Source organism: Triticum dicoccoides, chromosome 7B (assembly GCF_002162155.2).
Source record: "Triticum dicoccoides isolate Atlit2015 ecotype Zavitan chromosome 7B, WEW_v2.0, whole genome shotgun sequence".
NCBI lineage: Eukaryota > Viridiplantae > Streptophyta > Magnoliopsida > Poales > Poaceae > Triticum > Triticum dicoccoides.
In genome coordinates this window covers 184900575-184917109 of record NC_041393.1, presented here as the reverse complement: position 1 = coordinate 184917109, position 16535 = coordinate 184900575, and positions in this window count along the sequence as shown.

The window sequence follows — 16535 nt, the reverse complement described above, 5'->3', positions numbered from 1 at the left end:
TGAATATAAAGGAAAAGTTTGATTGAAGTATAAAGGAAACTTTTGTCAAACTTGGAAAACATGTATATTTTAATTCCTTTCAGCAAACGAGAATAGACATGAGCACCGATCTAACGAGGACCAATCTGCCTGACGAATCCATCAAGTGGGCCTTCGAGGTGGGTATCCGACGAAATGCCTTGTCTAGGAGTGGCTTTAGCACGACCTTGGGGATCCTCTTCTGGAAGGAGAGGGGAAGCCCAAGGTATTTGGCCGGGAAACTCGCGACCTGGCATGGGAAGATGGTCGCTGTAGCCGACAAGTGCATGTCCAGACAACTGATAGGGGTGATTGTGCACTTGTCAATGTTGGTGGGAAGGCCAGATGCACCACCGAAGCAATCCAGGACGGCACGCACCACCGACAGGTCCCTCGAAGTCGGTGCCAAGAAGAGTACTACATCATTAGCATGGAGGGCAGCACGGTGCTTGATGTTGTGGCAGGGAAGGGGGAAAGCATGTTTGCTTCGTGTGCCTTCTAGAGCATGGCGTTGAGCACTTCCATGACCAGGAGGAAGAGCATTGGGGAGAGGGTGTCCCCCTGGCACAACCCATGGTGATTGCAGGGAAATTCTTGGTGCTGGGCACCCCGCTGAGTAGAATCCACGATGAATACATGAAGAGCAATTTGCATACAGTTCTATCCAAGGTTCCCCGAACCCCGAACATTGGCGCAGCTCGATGAGGAAGGCCCAGAACACTGTGTCAAAGGCCTTGGCGACATCCATCTTGAGAAAGAGCATCGGTGCGCGGCGGGCATGGAGGGCATGAGTGATGAGCTGCACCATCTTGATGCTATTGTGGATAGGTCGACCTTTGATGAATGCCGTTTGGTTCTCCGAAATGAGGGCAGGGAGCTACACCATAGAAATTTTAGGGAGAATTATATCCATTCAGGTTCTTGTTTAATAACAACTATAGGTGTAAGAGAACCGAGAAAAAAGGCAATATCAGGATGTTCTTCGTCACTCTCTGGATAAATAGCTATGGGGCGGGAGTGTGGCGCTAGCTTGAAGTGGAACTTTGATGAATGGTGAATTAGCTTGCAGATTGTATTGCAAGGTGAAGAACGTCGTACCAGGATTCCATCAAGCAATTTTTTTTGAAACTGATACTGTAGAAAAATAGTTCTACGGTATTTTCATTAACTAATAATTAAAATATTTACAAGAGTAGGATAAAAAATTGAATTTCAGCCTACTCCAGTTTTAGGTAAAGAATACATTGATAGATTAGAGGTGTTGTTCAGTCCAAGTACTCAATTTCTTGGCTTTCCTCTGTTTTGCTCTGAGTTGAGTTGCACAAAGTCCTTCTTTAAGGTAGTGCTTCCACGTATTGATGTGGGGAGCTGCTGATCTAAAAATCTTATCATTTCTCACTGACCATATACCCCAGCAACTCATCATCACTATTTCTAAGGCAATTTCCTCTGGCAGGTGGCTGATGGTCAAAAGAATTTCATCATAGGTAGAAATACCTCTGTGTCGGTTGGGAGTCAGGTAATCCCAGCAAAGAAGAGCAAAAGGACAGTTCCAAAAGAGGTTTACAAGTGTTTCCTCTATCCCCTTAGAGCATAGGGTACAGGTATAGTCTTGGACAATCATGTTTTTCCTGTGAAGAAGGTTCCTGGTGTTGAGCCTATCATACAGAAGCACCCAATAGAAAATATTGTGTCTTAATCTACATGTGGTGCTCCAAAGGTCCTTGAAAATTATGTGAGCTGAATTGGCACCCATAAGCAGCTTGTACATCTTCCTGGAAGAGTATTGTGGTGAAGACCAAGTATAGTGCCATTGATCTTTACTTTCTATAGAAACTCTGCTGTTGATCATGTCTTGTACCTGATTAAATTGAGAATAGGCATGGACAGTCAGTGGTCTATGAAACAAGAGGCTGATATCATCATGAGTCCGCATATTCTCTAAAGTAATGGATTTGTCTAGATCAAAAGAGTACATCTCTAGAAATCTATTATGCATTGTCTGTCCTGACCAATTATCTGACCAGAAGAGGGTAGTGTCACCTCTATAGGCTTTGCATTTAGCATGAGTTTTGAAATGGGTAGAAGCTTCAGAATAGTCCTCCACCAAAATGAGCCAATCATCCTATCTTCTAGTATAGATTCTTGATAATAGGATTCCCATATGACATTAACCCATGTAATATCCTCTTTATTCATGAACTTATGCAAGAATTTCATGAGGAGGGACTGATTATGTGTGGAGACGTCTAGGACTCCAAGTCCACCCATTCCTTTGGGCTTACATACTTTCTCCCATAATATAAGAGCATGACCACAATCTTGGGTTCCATACCTTCTCTAAAAACATTGCTTCAGGTAAATATTGATCTGTTTAACCACTGATTTAGGCAGCATGAGAGAGCACATGAAAAAAGTTGGCATACTAGTGAAAACTGATTTAAGTAGAGTGAGCTTATCACCAGTAGAGAGCAAGGTAGAGTAGCTGAGAAGTCTATTTTCAATCCTTTTCAACATGGGAGCAAAGTCTTCAACTTTTGGTTTTGAATTGCACACATGAAGCCCGAAATATGTGTGTGGCAATGAACCAATATTACAACCCAATAACTGTGACAACATGTGTGTTTTGTCTACAAGTGTGTTGATACTAATCATGATGGACTTGGCATAGTTCACTCTAAGTCCAGTGTAGGTTTCATAGTGCAAGAGTAGGCTTTGAATATGTCTCCGCTGTCTGGCATCAGCCTTAGCCACAAGAATAGTGTCATCAGCATACTGAAGGATGGGGAAATCCATACATGAATGATGCAGTAGAGGTGATTCCAGAAGGGATTGATTGATGGCTTCATTGAAAATAAATTGCAGGAGGTCAGCAGCCAGCACAAATATTAATGGAGATAGAGGGTCACCCTTCCTAACACCTTTCTTGCATAGGAATTGTTTATCAGGAACCCCATTGAGGAGGACAGAAGAATAGCGTGTGCCATAGATCATTTTAATCCAATTAATCCATCTAGTACCAAACCCTTTGTCTTGAAGAATGTCAATGATAGTGTCATGATTAATCATATCAAAAGCCTTCTCAAAGTCAAGTTTCAAAAGGACAATCTCTTCTTTTGATTGGTGGCATTGATAGATATATTCATAAGACCAGGCCAAGCAGTCATGAATGCACTTGTTATTGAGGAAACCATATTGGTTTTTATGGACCATATTCAAAATCACTTTCTGGAGTCTGTTGGCAAGAAGTTTGGTGATGATCTTGAGAGTCCAATTGAGGAGTGAGATAGGTCTGAATTCAGCTTGAGAGGAAGCATAGTCTTTCTTTGGGATCAGAGTGATGAAAGAATAGTTAATACTCTGCAAATTAAATGTACCATTGTAAAAATCCTCAATCAGTTTATAGAAATCCTCTTTAATGATTCCCCAACAGGCTTTAAAGAATGCAGAGTTAAAGCCATCAGGGACAGGTGCCTTCTCAGCTGGCATGCTTTGAATAACCTCATCAATCTCCTTTTTACTAAATGGAGCTTCCAGCTCCTCAAGATGTTGTTGCTGCACAAGCAAATGCTGGAGTTGTAGTGGATTTTGAGAAGCAACCTTGGTACCCAGCCTATCCTTAAAAGCTCTATACAAAATAGCAGCTTTAGCTTGGTGTGAGTGGTGTTCTTCTCCATTTTCATCCCTGAGCATGGAAATACAGTTGTTTCTGAATTTAATTGTTTCCTTGGCTTGGAAGTACTTAGTGTTTGCCTCTCCAACTTTAATTTGTATGATAGTTGCTCTTTGTTTCTAGTACAGTCTTTGATGCTTCAGTAGCTTTTCTAAGTGAATTTTGAGGATCTCCCTGCTATTGGATTCTACCAAAGTAAGATCTCTAACTTCTTCAAATGTCACTATTGTAGGATGCTGCTAATGCGATACTATGATCAGAGACCCTTCGAGAAACCGTGTGCGATGCAATAATTGCAAACGGTGGTGTCAGAGAACCATCAATAATGTGCAAAATGTTTGCGATGACGGATGCATCAAACACGGTTCAGATTTTCGTTGTGTGTGTGATGCACGACATATGGTTCAGTTCAATGAACTGTTTGCGATGAGGAGGAACAAAAGAAACAGGCAGCCAGATGAAGGCGTGTGCGATACAAAGCATACGGTTCACTCGGATTAACTGTTTGTGATGAGGCGAAACAACAGAAACGGACAACTAGATAAAGGTGTGTGCGATTGAGGGTATACACTTCAGAAGGATTAACTGTTTGCGATTAGGCAACATAACAGAAACGGTCAGCCAGATCAAAGGGTGTGTGCGATTGGTGGTATACACTTCACACAGATGAACTGTTTGCGATTAGCCACAACAAACAGAAATAGTTAGACAAATCAACGTGTGTGCACTAGACGGGCACACATTCTAATTAAAAGAAGCATGCGCGATGGTAATAACGAGCTCGCACGGTTCTTGGAACAAGACGTGTGCCGACATTGCCTATTGCGGTGCACCAAATGCCACGTACGCGGCCGAGAAAGCATGCCCATGTTACGTTGTCCGGGAATAGTGCCGCACTTAGAAATTATAGAGCCGTCAATAAATTTGAGCCTGCGTCCCGTGACCTTCCAAATTGCAAACATGTTCACACCGATCAAAACCTAAATGGTTTCCCACTTAGGAGCGTATTAGTACTCGGTTATAAATACTATACTATGACAAGATGAATGCACATTCCTTCCTCAACTCCTCATCCACAAAAGCAAACAAGTCATTCAGCATCGTTCTCTTGCGTCTCCCATGGCCAGATTGAGTTCTCGGTTGAGATATTACCACCACGGAGAGGCTACCATGGAAGCGGAAGCACGAGAGATGTCCTGCTTAGCCACGAAAGAAGCTGACAAGTCCCGCCGTGCCGCCGAAGCAGCACGGAGGTCTCGCCGCACCGCCGAAGCAGCATGGAGGTCCCGCTGCACCATCGATGTAGCAGACTGGTCCGGTCGCGCCGCGGAAGCATCAGAGATGTCCTGCCGTGCTGCGAATGCAGCAAAGATGTCCTCCCGCTCCGCGGCGGCCTGGGAAAATCTCTCGCGGGCAGGCGAGGACTCTTACAGGCGCATGCATGCGATCGTCCATAGCCAGATGGATCAGATCTCAGGCTGGATGAAGTTGCAGGATGAGTTGAATGCCTCGTTTGAATAACTCCGGGTGAACCGCGACCTGCTAAGGGCGAAGATCGCCGGAAGGGCGGAGCAGGCGGAGGAGACCGCTGCCTTGTTGAAGAGGATGGGCGTCATCATCAAGAAACTTATGGACGAGAATGCCATGCTCCGCATCGAGCACGAAAGGCAGGTGGAGGAATCCGCGGTTTCTTCCGAGCAGCGTATTAAGGACATGAAACTGATGAAAGAGATCATCGCCGCTCACGGCGAGAACTAGTCTCCGTGACCTGCAGCGCATCAAGAAAGTAGAGATCAGCAAGCCAGATCGTTGTATGTGTCTTCCTTCTTGTTTTGCCCTTGTGTATTTCTGGCGTAGCCGCATGTGGGTTTTTAGTTATCTTCCTTGATATGTAAGACAATTATTATCCACTGTCATCGTCCTTATATTCATCATGCCTGCTATAAGTCACAATCGATGCTATATAGGTCCGTCGGATCTTAAATCAAGATCCATGCAAAACTTCCTTTCAGATTTTCACTTTTCTCTCTTAATCTCAGTCCAGTGAGAGATAGCCACGACGTGAAATAGGGGCTCGGGCGCCCTTAATGGAGACGTTGGGTGGGAGGTGCGCGGCGGATAGAGGTCAAAGGGCTCTCCTCCCTATGAGCATGCGCAGGGTTCTGATCAAACGCCTCCCATACTCAAATAGCGACCCCGCACGGCACCTCCTAGCCAATAAAAAAAGGGACGCATGGCGGCACGTATTGGTAAGTAGAATGCCCATAGTTTCAATAATAGTTGTGTTTCCGATTCGTAACGTGACAACACTTGTTCCAAAATGACTTTGTTGATTCTTAATGTGTGCGCCTTCGCAAATAGGACAGAAAAATTACCACAGCATGTTGGTGCCATGTCATGACACCATGCCAAGTTTCATGATTTTCAGGCGTGTTTTGGATTTCCAGGAATTAAAAAAAGAAGTTTCTCAATCTTTCCGGCCGAGCCACGATGCCCAGATGTTTGAATTTCATTCTCATTTCTTGCATAGGACCTAGAAATTCACCCAAGGACACACATGTGATTTTTCAACCAACTTTGGTGCACTAGAGCATGTGCTCGTAGTTCAAATTTGAATTATGCACATTAAATGCTCAGAAATTCAATTAATGTATAAAAAGGCCAAACATACCTGGAATAATTCCAAAATTTAGCATGATACTTCTATTTGGTCTAATCTGCGTGTGTAAACAAATTAAGGCGGAAGAAGGCAGTGTACGTATGCCGTTTTGCACACGGAGGTGACACGTTCCCTCTCGGAACGATGAGCCTTCTTGAGAGAAGCTTCGGTTTGCAAGAAGCTTATACCAAAGCTTGTCCCAATTCGGCCAAAAAAATTATCGTAGCATGTTGGTGCCATGTCATGACACCATGTCAAGTTTCATGATTTTTAGGCGTGTTTTGGATTTACATGAATTAAAAAACCAAGTTTCTCAATCTTTCCAGCCGAGCCACGACGCCCAGATGTTTGAATTTCATTCCCATTTCTTGCATGGGACCTAGAAATTCACCCAAGGACACACATGTGATTTTTCAACCAACTTTGGTGCACTGGAGCATGTGCCTGTAGTTCAAATTTGAATTATGCACATTAAATGCCCAGAAATTCAATTAATGTATAAAAAAGGCCAAACGAACCCGGAATAATTCCAAAATTTAGCACGATAGTTTCTATTTGATCAAATCTGCCTATGTAAACAAATTAAGGTAGGAGAATGCAGTGTATGTATGTCGTTTCGCACACGGAGGTGACACGTTCCCTCTCGGAACCACAAGCCTTCTTGAGAGAAGGTCTGGTTTGCAAGCAGCTTATACCAAAGCTTGTCCCAATTCGGCCAAAAAATTTACCGCAGCATGTTAGTGCCATGTCATGCCATCATGCCAAGTTTCATGATTTTCAGGCGTGTTTTGGATTTACATGAATTAAAAAAACCAAGTTTCTCAATCTTTCCAGCCGAGCCAGGACGTCCAGATATTTGGATTTCATTCCCATTTCTTGCATGGGACAAGAACGGTCTGGAAAACCATCCTTGTGCCATTTAGTAAATTCTCATGCCTTTTACAAGGAATGGACAGATATTTCGAGGAAATTTGTGGCAGTAGTCAACCATAAACGCATCGTTTACTAGGTAACAACTATGCAAAAAAGAAATAAATGCTTGAGAAACATGATGCCTGGCGTAGTGCCATGGTATGGCCTCACCATGCCCTGGTAAAAATTTGAGAATGTTATCCTTATCTTGTCATGCACGCCTTTCATAAATCGAACCATCACAGAGGAAGTTTCATGGTTTCGAGAGGGAAATCACCAAGATTGAAGGGGGGGTCCAAATTTCCTTTGTCCTTTGTCCATGAGTTTTTTTTCTAAGATGAACATACACCCTGCAAATCACCACTTTTAAAGTTGACACTTTTCTAACCATATCTAGGGGGATTATGTGCATTTTCTAGGCATTAATGCACATAATTCAAGTTCAAACAATCGATGCATGAAAGGGTGCACAAGAACGGTCTGGAAAATGATGCACGTGCCATTTAGTGAACTTTCACATCTTTTACAAGGAATGGACAGATATTTCTATGAAATGTGTGGCACTAGTCAACCAAAAACGTTTGTTTATTGGGTTTTCAACTATAGAAAAAATGAAATAAATGATTGAAAAATATGATGCCTGGCATGGTGCCATGGTATGACCTCACCATGCCCTGGTGAAAATTTGAGAAGGTTTGGCTTATGTCGTTATGCACACCCTTCATAAATCGAACCATCGCCGGGGAAGTTCCATGCTTTCGAGAGGGAAATCACCAAAATTGAAGGGGAATCCAAATTTTCTTTGTTCTTTTCCCTGGAGTTTTTTCTACGAAGAACATACACCCTGCAAATTACCGTGTTCAAATTTGGCATTTTTCCAGGCTCATTTATCATATTCAAGGGATTATGTGCATTTTGTAGGCATTTGGCGCATATAAATCTAATCCAGCTACAGTAGCACAGATGTGATGTGAGGGACGTGGATTGCCGTTTGATCACGGCGCATCCTACGATGCACACACACGATCCGCATGGTTGGGGTTCTGGCCAATCATAACGCAACACACAATAGCCTCAGCGCACGCTGTTTCCGGAAGCGATCGAGATGAACCGTGTGTGATAATGAACCAGCAAATTTGTAAGGGAAGCCAAATTTCCTTTGTCGCCTGTCGATGAGCTCTTAAAAACCACTGCATTGTATGGCTGCCCGGCCCATCCATCCCAGAGCTCTCTCCAAGCGTCGTTCATGGCACCGCGGCGCACAACAACTGGTAAGGAAGCGATGGCATCTCGTCGTGCTAAGTTCATCGCCGCTGGCGGCCACACAGTTACTTGGGCGGACTTTGAGGCTGCCATGGCCAAATGGGCGGTGGATGTAGAGGCGGCCAAAGCCACATAGGAGGATCAGAAAAGGCAGAAAGCGGTCAAGAAAAGAGAGTCCCACCACCGCAAGAAAGAAGAGGCCACACGCCATGATGAGGAGAGCTTGGCGGAGATCGAAGCACGGTTGGCTGCCGCCTACAAGGCCGGGAAGGAGAGCACCGACATCTGGCCAGCATGCCCCTATGGCAGCATCTGAGAAGTAGTTTAAGTTTGTAGTATTAGAGCAAATTACAAGTAGTACTTTAAGTTTGTAGTATTAACGTACCATGTCGGTAAGAGCATCCTTTGAGGGCTTTGAGCGTTGATTAGCATGTGTGACCATGTGTGCTTTTTTGCGTTAATCATTAGAAGGTCACAAAACACACAGTTTCTATGTCGTATCCGTGGGCGTTTTTTTGCGTTAATGATCCATAAGTCTATTACCCGCGCGATGGTTCCTAATAAACCAGGAGTACCATTGACCGAAAAAATCGACTACACATGTACATTTTTTTGGAGACGGGAAGTGTTGTCGGCGTTCCGGGAACGGGGGTCCCCAGACTTGCCTGCCTGCGGCCTGCAGCGTGGCTCAAGGGGCGGCCCAGCATGGCCCATCTTCATCAGCACGAGCTCAAGACCCTCGCGAGGGGCCAAGCCTCGCGGGGCGTACGATAGGAGGCTTCCTCAGGAACGGCCTCGTCAGGCTGTCTCGCGAGGAGGCGGAGAGATCAAGGCGGGGTACCTCACGAGGTGCCCATGACGCAAGCCGTGACGACCAAGGGCGCCAAGTGGGCGCTAGCCTACGCAGTGTCCTTCTTTCCTCTTTGGTGCAAAGGGAGCAAGCGCAGACGAGAGCATCAAGCAAAGGCATCCATTTTGGTGCAACAAGATCAAGACCAGCAAAACGGCAGGATGGAGCTCATCGTGGAGCCCAAGCCGGCGTCACCACCAGAGCCTTTGGCAGGCGAGGACCAACTTTAGTCAGGATAAGTGTACTAGATGTTCCCCTTCAAAATGGCCAATTGTTGGCGCCCTTCCCACTCAATATTTGGGAGGAGGCCCAGGGCCTTTGCCTATAAATAGGACTAGCCACCACAAGGTAGGGGGAGAGAGAACAAGGGGATCCTCACCAGGAAACCAGTAGAGAGAGCGACTGAACTCCCCCTAGCAGTTCATCGCACTGGCCAAGGACAGACCCTCGGGAGGCTGTTCTCCCTTGTATTGTTCATCATCAGCCCAAGAGGCAATCCACCACACCACACACTAGAGTAGGGTATTACACCACAATGGTGGCCTAACCCAGTATAAACTCTGTGTCTCTTGTGTTGTTCCTTTGATTGCTTAGATCCTTGCGAGGCGGCGAGGCGCAGGCAGCAGAAGGCTAGATCTCTGCGTGCACCCCAGAGTTCGAACCTAGAGGGTCTGCCGGAACCCGAAATCCGACATTTGGCACGCCAGGTAGGGGTGCACCGGAATCCACCTTCTGCCGCTTTATGTCCCGTCGCATCATCATCATCATGTCCGGCGACCAGGCAGGCAACCCCGATCCCTGGGCGGCCCGGCCCGCCCAAGCAGAACCGCTCGCTCCGGGCAACCCCACGCCCCAGGCAGCTCACGGTCCGCAGGGCACTGTGGGCCGTGGGCGGCACGGACAGGCAACGACAGCTCTCCCGACGCGGCAGGCACGGTCGGCGGCGAGGGCCTCCCACCACACGGCGGCCACGGTGCCGTACACCCGACGGGAGCAGGCGAACTCGAGGGCCGCGCTCACTGTGGCCCGAGAGCTGCTGAAGTGCAGGCTGCTAGAAGGCGGTCGCGACGTGCTGCTATAGCGGGTGGTAGAGCTCCTGGACTTCGCTGCCTTGGGGGCTCCCTCCTTCTGCACCCAACTTCCACCTCAGGTCCAGGGTGGCCCGCACGGGGGCTCCGTGCACTCCCGTGCGGCCCCAAGCGGGCTCCAAGGCCACCCCAACGCCGGCCAGGCCATCAGTCTCGGGCCAGCAGCGGCGCTGCCTCTACCCCCGGCCATCGAATAAGGACTCGCCACAATCCGTGGCCCTGGTGGGCCGCCGTGCTATCACCCCCAGGCAGGCACATCAAGCGGAACTATGTGGCACGCAGAGTGCTACGGCACGACCTTTGGGGTGGCGACCCAAGAAGAGTACGTGCCCCACATTATGGACCAAGGGCGCGCACATGAGGACGAACGAGGCTCGCTCCTCAGCCCAAGCTGGGGGGACGAGACGCCAGAAGCTGAACTCTTCCAGGGGCCCTGAGGAGGCCCCGTCGGCTACGCTGGAAATAACGAGTATCAGGTACCACTAATTCCTCAGGAGCAGGCATACGACAACCATGGATCGCAGGAGGTGCAGGTCACGACAACGGGCGGCTTCCCCACTCCCGCAGCTTCCTACCCCTCAGGAGGAGGGCGCCGGGGGCTGCAAGAGAGGAGCCAAGATCCAACATCACCACCGCGGCGTTCGGAGCAAGGCGTCCTCAGGAGGTAGGCCCTTTGCTGGGGAGGTGCCCCAGAGCCTGCCCCTGGCAGAGGACCCGTGGTCGTCGGGGGAACCGCTGGCGACCGCTCTACCCCATCGGCGGCGGCCTGGTTTCCGGTCATCATTGGTGGCACTAGAGTGCGGTGCAAGGCAGGGCCCTTGTCAGGCGATATGAAGCAAGGCCGGTACCTGTGAAGAAGGCCCGGTGCCTGTGAAGCTCGCCGCCCCGTAACACTCTCACGTAATAATGAGTGGGGCTGTACACGCCCCGGAGTCTCAGGGGTGCCGGCCTTAGGCCCTGGGGCTCCCTTCCACGCCCAGTGGCAGCACTTAGCTCCGCGCTGGTGAGAAGACGTCCAAGACTAGACTAGGTGCCAGACGCGGCCTTTTTCTGCTTTCGTTGCTTTTCCCCCTTGGTTGCGGTTTTTCCCCATTGAATTTAAGTTGAATTTGAGCTCAAGTATTTGCGTGTGTTCGGGGAAGGGGTGTTTAGTCTCGTTCGAGCAATCTCTCGCGTTCTGGTTACCGCTTTGCCTCAGCTGCCTCCCCTCGCGAGCCCCTCATGAGCCGGGCCAAGCCTAGCTTGCGTGCAGCCCAAACTGCCGTCGCCGTGCCCTCTCCGGAGGTTTTCATTGCAGGTTTTATGGGCTCGTTCAAAAGACGCTCGGGGCACCACAGCCCTCCGCAGGCTGACTCGAGGCCCACGCGGGTCGAAGGTAAACAAGCCAACCAGCTCGTCACAAAATCAGCTGCTTGGCATAGGCATACGAGTGATATTGCATCTACTGATACGCTAAATACGAGTTTTTACATGAGGGGCTCCCCCTCCCAAAATGCTCTTACAACCTTCAGGGCAAGGCCCGAACTCTGTCTGCGCAGGGTAAGGAAGCAGGGACAACACGCGGTCAGTCGGATAAATCCCCCAATGCATCCTCAGGGGCGCCTCCAGAATCATCACTGGCGTCGCTAGCCTCGCCATCGCCCTCCGCATCGCCGACAGTGGCGCCAGGGCCGTTCACCACGTCACCTTCATCAGCAGCCACAACCGCGTCGTCGTTATCAGAAGCGAAGGCCCTGACAAGGGCATCCACGTTGTCTTCCACCCAGCGCGCCAGGTCGCCCCAGACGGCCTGGGGTACTGGAGCGATGGCGGCGTCAAAGTCGAAGTTGGGGAACATGTTCTGAAGGTGGCTGAAGACACGAGAGAAGGCGTGCCCGAGCAGGGCGCGGCTCCTCTCCTCCACCAGCCTGTTGGCTCCAACCGAGCGCGACTCCAGCTGCGTCACCACATTGGTGAAGAACTAAAGATTGCCCGCATAGTTGACTGCGTGGGGCTGGACAACAGCCACCTCGCAGATGTTACCCAAGGCCGCGTTGGCTCTCTCCCGGAGCCTGGCGAGCATGGGGCCGTGCTCGTGCACCAGAATCCACTGCTAGCGTATCTCGTCCTCGTTCTACCGCGCAACGGCCTCAGCCTCGTCCACCCGCTGGCGGAGAAGAAGCGCCTCGGCACGGGAGGTAGTCAGCTCCTCCTACGCTATGTCAAGGGCGGCCCGGGAAGCGTCGGCCCCTCGCGTCACCTCCTCCAGCTTGGTCCTCAGGGCGGCGGTCCTGCCTTCAGCCTCGACCTGGATCAACCCCAACCTCTCCTCGAACTCGCGCTCGAGGTTCAAGCGGGCCGTCGCCACCCCACGATCAACCTCCGCTATGGCTCGGGCCTCGCGCGCAGCAACGTCATCCTCCACCTGCGTCACCAAGCGCTCTCTTGTCTCCAGACGTTCAAGATCACGTGCGCGCTCAGCAACTTGCAGCGTCAGTGCCTCCTCACGCCTCAGGAGCTCTTCCTGGTCGACCGAAGCCACCTTCATCGATGCAAGGGCCGTCTCCCGCAGCTCCACTTACTGCTCCAGGGAGTGGCACCGGGCCAAGAGTTCCCGCGCCCGCTCCTCCGACGCCTCGCACCGTCGGTCAGCCTCTCGGGCCTCCTGGACGGCCCGGGAACGGGCCTCCCGAGAGGCCGCCAGCAACGTCTCGGCCTCCTCATTGTCGAGGTCACGCTGGTGGCACGCAAGGGCAACGGCCGCCTCTAGCTTGCGCCTCTTTTCAACCAGGCGCAGGCCCTCAGCCTCAAGGTGCGCGTCTTCATCATCAAGCTCTTCACCAAGATGGCTCACCGCGTCAGCCGCCCTCCGGAGAAACCCTTGGCGAAGAACTCGACGCCTCCGGGCGCGCTCGAGCACGTCTTTTGCATCATCATCCGCCCCAAGTAAGCGCCGGGGGCCACGAATCAGCACTCCCCCTCTGGGTAGGGGGCTGGGGGCAAGTGCCCTCGTGATGGCTGGGCACGCCTCGCCATAAGCCCGGCTAGGAGCCGGCCCCTCCCCAAGTGAAGAGCGCAGGGCCGACCTCAGCCAATCGCCATCCATGATTAGGCTCGAGGCCCAAGGCAGGCTGGCTATGCCCCGAGGAGGCTCGCGAAGGAGGGTCACGAGGTGCATAGGGCCGCGATGCGCCACTGGATAGCTCACCTCTCCGACCGGCCTCACCGAGAGGGCTTTGTTGGAACTCGGACCGCTCGAAGGCGGTGGAGAGGGCGGAGCCTGGGGGGATGGCTCATCAGCCATCTCCGCGAGCTCGACATGAAGGGCCCTGCAGAGCAAGGATCAGCCAAAGCAACGGGAGGATCAGGAGCTGGGAAAGCAGAAGGCTTACTCATCAATGGCGAAATACTTCTGGCGCTTCAGCGGGCGGTAAGGGTAATCGTCACCCAAGGCCTCCCTTTTCCTCCGGAGAGCCTCAAAGTCCACGCAGAAGCGACCCAGGAGTTGAGCGCAGGGGTCATCCTACGACGAGGAAGAAGCGTCAAGATGCCCAGCATCTGGTGCGTCATCCTGATGCACGCCGCTAGTCGCCTCACCAAGAAGGACAGCTGGGCCCCAGGGGCCTCAACCACAGGCGCCGTGGGCAACGGCTCAACACCTCCAGCCGCAGCAGTACGGGCCTCAGGAGCTCCCCCCTCAGGAGTGCCGCCTGGCGTTGTCACTTCGGCGGGGGCTCCCTCAGCCTCCGGCGGCCCATGCCTCCCTGCTCTGCCACTCGAGGAAGGACCGCCGTGGGCGACTAGGAGGGCAGTCACCATCACTGGGTTCTCGCGAGGACCCCTGAGGCCGGCGGGGCGCAGCCCCCATTCATCAAAGCCGGGCATCTGCTTCACGAAGTCGCCCCTGTTCGAGCAAAGGTACAGCAAATCCCCCCCATGCCGGACGCTGCCGGGGGAAGGGTCCCCAGTCAAGACCAAGAGCACCTTCCTCAGTGCTTTGGGCGTCAGGTCCTCCTCCTGGAGCCTCATGCGATCTTCATGCCCGCTGAAGGACCACATCCGGCAGGAGTGGCGTTGGAGTGGAGCAATGCGGCATAGCAGGAACTCCTTCACCACCTTAGGCGCCGTCACACCAAGCGCCCTCAAGAACGCGAAGCGATGCCATACGAAGATGAGCTGGGGGCTCGTGAGTGTCTCCTGGCCCTAGCCTGAATTGGGGACAGCGGGCGACTTTGGCTCCGAAAGCAGGGGCTGGGCACCCCTACATCCACGTACAGCCACCGCTCATGGAACCCGGGCACGGACAGAGGAAGGCTGAAATCAATCCCTGAAGCCGCTGTTTCTGGTGCGGCAATGAAGCTCACGCACCCTGAGCACTGGGTGGGATCGACGACGCACAGAGAGAAGAAGTGGCGCAGCAAGGCAACTGAAGGAGGAATGCCCATCATCGCCTCACAGACAAAGGCGAAGACGGCAAGAAGAGTAATGGATTCAGGACCCAGATGCATCATATGGATCTGGTAATGGGAAAGCACATCATTGAAGAAATCGGAGAAGGGGGGAACCAATCCCGCCCACAGGGCGTCGACAAGGTACCGGACCTCGGTGACCACCCTGTTGATGGAGAAGCGGGATGCAGGCCAGGCTGTCGTCCTCCCGCACTCGTTGAAGATGGTGGCCAGAGCAGAGCTGACCTTGCCCAAACCTTCTCGGTTGAGTACGATCGACCGTTCGACGGCAGAAGCCGCCGGCAACGGCGAGCAAGGTAGAGGCACCGGTTTCTTCCCTTTTCCCTTCTTCGTCGGAGCCATGGCAACGGGAAGAGGGAGGATTCGAGATTGGATTGGAAGCAGAGACTGGAGCTTGAGGGGAGGAAGAGCAGGGGACGGTCGAGCGGCGAAAAGAGGAAAGACTGTGTGCAACCACGGGTCCGCCTAGCTGGGCGCAAAATAAGGAGGAATGGGGAAGCAGGCCCACCCACGTCCAGTCAACCGCCACGCAGCGCCCGAGGCCGCAGGCTGTTAGGGCCCGCGGCGCTTCGCACTTGCCCCTTCGCCTCTATGCTCAGCCAAGTCCGGGCGCGCCTTGGGCCCAGGGGCTACTGTCGGTGTTCTGGGAACAGGGGTCCCCAGACTTGCCTGCCTGCAGTGTGGCTCAAGGGGCGGCCCAACATGGCCCATCTTCATCAGCACGAGCTCAAGACCCTCGCGAGGGGCCAAGCATCGCGGGGCGGACGACAGGAGGCTTCCTCAGGCACGCCCTCGTCAGGCTGGCTCACGAGGAGGCGGAGAGATCAAGGTGGGGTACCTCACGAGGTGCCCATGACGCAAGCCGTGATGACCAAGGGCGCCAGGCGGGCGCCAGCCCACGCAATGTCCTTCTTTCATCTTTGGTGCAAAGGGAGCAAGCGCAGACGAGTGCATCAAGCAAAGGCATCCATTTCGGTGCAACAAGACCAAGACCAGCAAAACGGTAGGATGGAGGTCATCGTGGATCCCAAGCCGGCGTTACCACCAGAGCCTTTGGCAGGCGAGGACCAATTTTAGTCAGGATAAGTGTACTAGATGTTCCCCTTCAAAATGGCCAATTGTTGGCGCCCTTCCCGCTCAATATTTGGGAGGAGGCCCAGGGCCTTTGCCTATAAATAGGACTAGCCACCACAAGGTAGGGGGAGAGAGAACAAGGGGATCCTCACCAAGAAACTAGTAGAGAGAGCGACTGAACTCCACCTAGCAGTTCATCGCACTAGCCAAGGACAGACCCTCGCGAGGCTGTTCTCCCTTGTATTGTTCATCATCAGCCCAAGAGGCAATCCACCACACCACACACTGGAGTAGGGTATTACACCACAATGGTGGCCTGAACCAGTATAAACTCTGTGTCTCTTGTGTTGTTCCTTTGATTGCTTAGATCCTAGCGAGGCGGCGAGGCGCAGGCAGTAGAAGGCTAGATCTCCGCGCACACCCCAGAGTTCGAACCTAGAGGGTCTGCCGGAACCCGAAATCCGACAACTGCCAGTTTTTTGTTTTCTCGCACACGAGTATTTTACGCACTTCGTCTCTGTTGTGTGTTTCCCCCACCCATGTTTCGCAG